The sequence below is a fragment of the Lactuca sativa genome, chromosome 8 (genome assembly GCF_002870075.4).
Source record: "Lactuca sativa cultivar Salinas chromosome 8, Lsat_Salinas_v11, whole genome shotgun sequence".
Taxonomy (NCBI): Eukaryota; Viridiplantae; Streptophyta; class Magnoliopsida; order Asterales; family Asteraceae; genus Lactuca; species Lactuca sativa.
This window is the reverse complement of record NC_056630.2, coordinates 154,299,162-154,304,579: the sequence shown is the minus strand read 5'-3', so window position 1 is coordinate 154,304,579 and position 5,418 is coordinate 154,299,162. Positions and strand designations below refer to the sequence as shown.

Genomic DNA, 5,418 nt, shown 5'->3' with positions numbered 1-5,418 from the left:
TCTAAAATGCTTAACTTTTGCATACGAGCTCTGTTTTTGACGTTCTTTATATCCACGCGTAGGTGAGTATATAATCTACAACTTTCATTTAGACTTTGTTTGCAAATTTCGAATTTATTTTGAATTATATATTTTTAATAGGCCGGGGTACGAAAAGACCATTAAAAATTCATAACTTCTTCATCCGATGTCCGTTTTCGCCTGTCTTTTTACCGTTGTACTACTATACTCGAGATCTTAAACTCTCGTTTAGGTTGTGTCGGAAAACTATCGCTAGATCTCTATTTCGACTTTTTAGATGTCTACCGCAACTCCGAAACTTAGAAAAATCCTAGCTTCTTGATACAAAGTCAGATTTCGACGTTCTTTTTATGTATGTTCACGGTTTAATGATATCTATGACATTCGTTTAGATACTTAAGTCTAAAAACTATTTTATTGAAATTTCGTGTTTTACGCTTAATAGTGTTTTACCGGTTTTGCTTCGGATTTTCGATTGGTCCTAACTTCTTCGTTAAAACTCGGTTTTAAGTGTTCTTTATATTTTTGAAAACCTAGTTACAATATCTATTACTTTATGTATCCCAATTGAGACTTTTGAACATTTCATTTCTGATTATTATTTATTTATTTATTAATTCAAAATAGATTACAATACTTGACTTATGTCATTACGTTGACTTGAAATATCAGGTTGTCACACAATCTTTTGTATGATCTCTTAACTAAATCTTGGTTCAAAATGTAGTATATCACGTGCATGCTCTTTGTTCAGTTTTGTAACTCCAATAATTGTCTAAGACATCAGTGATTGATACCCTCGCCTATATAAGGCTGCAAATGGTATGACCTTGACGATGGCATGATAACTATAATTGAAGGAAAAACCCAATTAACAAAAATGAGTATCCCATGTAATATCCAAAGTCGGTCGTACAGGTTCAGAGCATATTACCGTCCTGACCATTAGAGATGAATAGATATGCTTATGCCTAAGCGTGCGCCCAAGGATTTTGATGATTGTCAAAATTGTTAGATCAATATACAATCTTAGTGGGAGATGATAGCGATCGACATCTCGTGTAGTCTGACGATTTCTTTGTCCTGTTCTAGTCAGTTTTTCCATTTCAAATGGTTCTTAGATTAGTGGAAAGTGGATAGACTTGGTCAATCTGTGGACCACTGCCTGAATAAAATTGCAACCACTAAGTTTCTTTGGGTATCTTTGGTATAAAGTCCACCGACACTGGTTCCCACTTTTACTTAGGTATTTCTTTGTCATTATGCTAGTCCTGAGTGTTTCTGACACTCTACATTTGGTATAACTTTGTTATTTGTCAACTCAATTGGTAATCTCTACTCTCATGCATGTTCATAAAGTATCACATCCTGTCATCCTTGAACTTGACTTGTTTATCCGGTCTTCATACAACTTCACTCGTGAAGCTTTTCATTCTTAGAGTCTCGAGTTAAACTTCTCGGATTTGAGCTGTAGGTTGTGAATGGATATTCAAAGTTAATATTCTTGAATCTCTTCAAGATCAATGGTGTTCCCATTGTCCTCTTTGCAAATGAGCTCTCTCTATCTATCTATCTCTCTCTCTCTCTCTTGAAAGACTCCCTCATGCTACAAAGACCACGTTCTATCACTCCTTCAGCCACCGGTGGAAACGCCGAGGTGCGCGACGTAAATCAGTGATCATAGTTATTGAACGTACATTGAATACTACAAATATAATCTTCTATTATTACCGAAATAGAAATTACAATGACAATGACTATTGTTAAATCGTGACACACACCTAATAACCTGACATTTACAATTATATAGTATAATTAATAGAAAGACTTATGAGCAAACATTTCCGATCTGCTAAATAACCTGAGAATACATGCATTTAAAATACGTCAAGAAAATTGTTGGTGAGTTCTACAGGTTTTGAAACGAAGTATTTTTATAACCAAAAGTATTTTGTAAAAGTGCTCTAGTTGACCAGCTTTTGTAAATGCGTATCTATTTTATCAAAAGTAAAAGTATAAAAGGGTTTTAAAAGTGTATAAAAGAAATTCTTTTTAAATAAAGATTTGGAATACCAGCTTATATAAAAGAAATCCAAATCACTCTTTGTGAATACATAAAATATCCAAATTTACTCTTGAAACCTTGTACAAGCATTCGTATAGTTTATATGTAAAACTCATTCTTTTTGAATTTATAAAATATGTGAATTCGTGTCGTAGTATTATTTAAGTATCATCTTATTTAATTTGGGAACCGACAGTTAAGTAGTGGGGCAAACTCCTCCCACATACATATCGTGTTTTCGTACAAGAACAAGGGTTCAAATAAATAACTTATTAATTGTAAGTTATGAATCTTTAATCACTCATGTCATTATATTAATTAAGTGTTATCAACTTAATTTCTAGTATTGACACTTATTGTACTGAGTCACAAGCTATCCCACTACACATACTCTCTTTCAACTAGAACAAGAGGAAAAACTCTCTGTATACTATCCTATTTCAATCCTATATGGTAACAGTAGTACATTCGGGGTCTTAAATGAGGTCATAACCGAACTATGACTAACACCTCTACACCAACACTGGAAAGTTGTGTTGAAAGCCCATACCACATATTTGATGACGTGATAAAAAAAATTAGCGGAGGCAATACGAACGCCCAAATTCGACTCGTCGGCCGATGGTTGTAGCTAGCACCCGGTGGCAGGATGTCAACCCATATAAGTATGTGATCCTGAACTTATACTCGACGTTTCTCGTTCCATACGAATTAATGGTTATGACATAGAAGACTTTCCTCTAATATGTACGGTCTTAGAATTGTTACAAACATAGCCCATGCACTTTAGGAAATGATCCTAACTCATAAAGCTTTCAAAAACGAATGTAATTCACATAGAATACCCTGTGGGTAGGATGAATTCTAACAATATGTCTAGGCATCCTAATCCAAAAGTTCCCGTTATAAGGTTTTTGAATACTTATAATTTTGTTGTATAGGAGTAATATTTGATCGAAGTCTTTTAGTTTTTGAGGTTCGTCAGACTTAACATCTTAACAAATTTTATTGTTCGACGTGACGAAATTTGGACATCATAACGGTTGTTTTGATAATATTTTCTAGATTTCAACCAATGTGAAACCAACAATTACCATAATATTATAATTTACATGATTAAAACAATATAATATGTCGCAAATAACGACTCTTAAGTTATGAAGTCAATCATGTTATTTATCGCAATAAAATCCATAACTTAGTAGAATGAGTTATATATTTTTATTTAATATAAAAATATATTAATAAATTTTACATTGATTTTCAATAATTTAAACTATTAACTACATATTTACATAGTCTTCATCTTTCCATCAAATAAGACAGTGTAATTTTCCTTCTACGCGATAAATATGCGGAATAATATTTTTGATTGCATTATATCATAATCTACATATTAATAATCACGACAAACCATAAACATATTAACTTATAGCAATCTATTTTAACTTGTATAGTTTATTAATGATTTATAGCATTTTAGATTGCTATTTAATAAGTTTTTGACCTATAATAAAGGATGATGCTATTTTGTGTATAAACCATGAAAATCATCAAAACTTTAGTAGACACACATGTGTTCTCCCCCAAATATTAAAACAGTAAAAGAAGGCCCGTTGAAACTCACTTTCATAGCATGAACGAGGCACGTGGTGTGAAACTTGTCGTGAAAGTTGTTACGTGACGTTCCTTTCTCTTAAAACGAACCACCGAGTATATTTATATTTCCTAATAAAGCAAAGGGTAGTTTTAGTATTAATTATTAAGTATGTAGCGGTCTTTGTTAAAATAAATAGACTCTAGGGTTTGATTTTGCCAAAATCATACTTCAGGGACTGATATTGCGAATTATTCTCAAGACAGAGGTTAAACATTTGCTTTTGAATCTGATTTGGAGCACCAGGACTTATTTTGTTAGGGTTTTCTGGTGGAGGGGCAATTCTGTTTAATTTAAATGCAGGTTTGAGTTACCCTTGACTTTTCATTGGATCAAAATCGAAACCCGATTTCTGATTGAAGTCTCGATACAGTCGATCAAAAAGGCTCCAACAATACAAAGAGGCGTCGTGTTCAAAGGGACGATTGAGAAGGAACGGGAACGAAAGCAATGGACGAGTGATAGGGGAAAACACGAAGGCTCGCAGGCACGACTTCGTTGCTCGACCGCGAGAAGGTTTATCTCCGGGGTTCGACTAGACTGAAGAACGAAGGGAGAAGCAGCGGATGCGCTCTCTTCGGTCGTCTGCTAGGTGCGAAGGAGACGAATGGATTGGCGACGTGTGCGATTGTCTCTGGGGTTTGACAAAGCCGAAGTGACGGAGAAGCAGCGAAGCTGCTGCGGTCTCGGTGGGGGCAGCGATGGGGCGATCGGCGGTTGAGAAACGAGGTCGATTGAAGGCAGTGGCAAGTTGGATCGGTGAATAGTGGTGGGGAGGTACAACTGATCTCCAGGGAGTCCTCGTGATTTCCATTCTCGTCTTCAGCAGTAGAACACAAAGAAGGAGCAGGGCATTTAGGTGATGATTCTTCAACATGAAATGAACGGGTTCAACAGGTATGACTTTTTGTTTTGTTTTGACAGAAATCAATAGATTTAATCAGTGGTTTTAGGTGGGTGTTTGTTTGATGTTTAACAGAATTCAAAGGAGGAACAAGATGGATGTTTGGCTTTGATTTTCACAGGATTCGATAGGGCTGTTGCTGTTTTACAAGGGAAACAGGAAAACAGATGAGGGAAAGGGGTCTTTTTGGCTGATGAGGTTCAACAGGAAAAGGGAAAGGATGGGACTGTCTTGGCCAGCGACTGTCACCAGTCCTCTTCCTTATGTGGCCGACGATCAAGAGGAACGGGAAGGAGTTCTCAAGGGTGAGCAACGAGAAAAGGTGGTACAAAATCGGATTCATAAAGATATCTGTTGTAAACTCAAATGCATTGTATTTTTAATTATTTATTTTGTGATGAAATCTCCGATTCTCGATTTAGGTGCCATCAAATCGTTTCTTGAAATTTTTCTGAAAATGTCTGTCGATTGTTTTGGTCGTTGTGATTCTAAAAATGCAGACATATTTCAATTACGATATACTAGACTCCGTCAATTAATTTTTAAAGTTTCGTGATTAATAGGATCAGATTCGACCGGTTTTACGAATCTGATTTTGGTCGAAGTTAAAAATATTATAAAAATATAACAAATTAATAAAACCATAGTCTGAATTCAAAAACATGTTCAAAAACAGTTTACGAGACTCGTAGCTATCCCAAATGAAATAGTGCGCGGTTTGTTTTGGAAAAATCAGATAAATACTAATTTTTGTAACTTTAAAAAGGCGTA

General features: G+C 35.1%; 1 long non-coding RNA gene across 1 annotated transcript; it reads left to right on the top strand.

The window, feature by feature from the left end:
- Positions 1-4,104: 4,104 nt before the first annotated feature.
- Positions 4,105-5,166, top strand: LOC122195585 (uncharacterized). The gene is made up of 2 exons (XR_006185969.2): positions 4,105-4,640; positions 4,723-5,166. It is a non-coding gene; the product is annotated as an uncharacterized LOC122195585 (long non-coding RNA).
- The last annotated feature ends 252 nt before the right edge of the window (positions 5,167-5,418 follow it).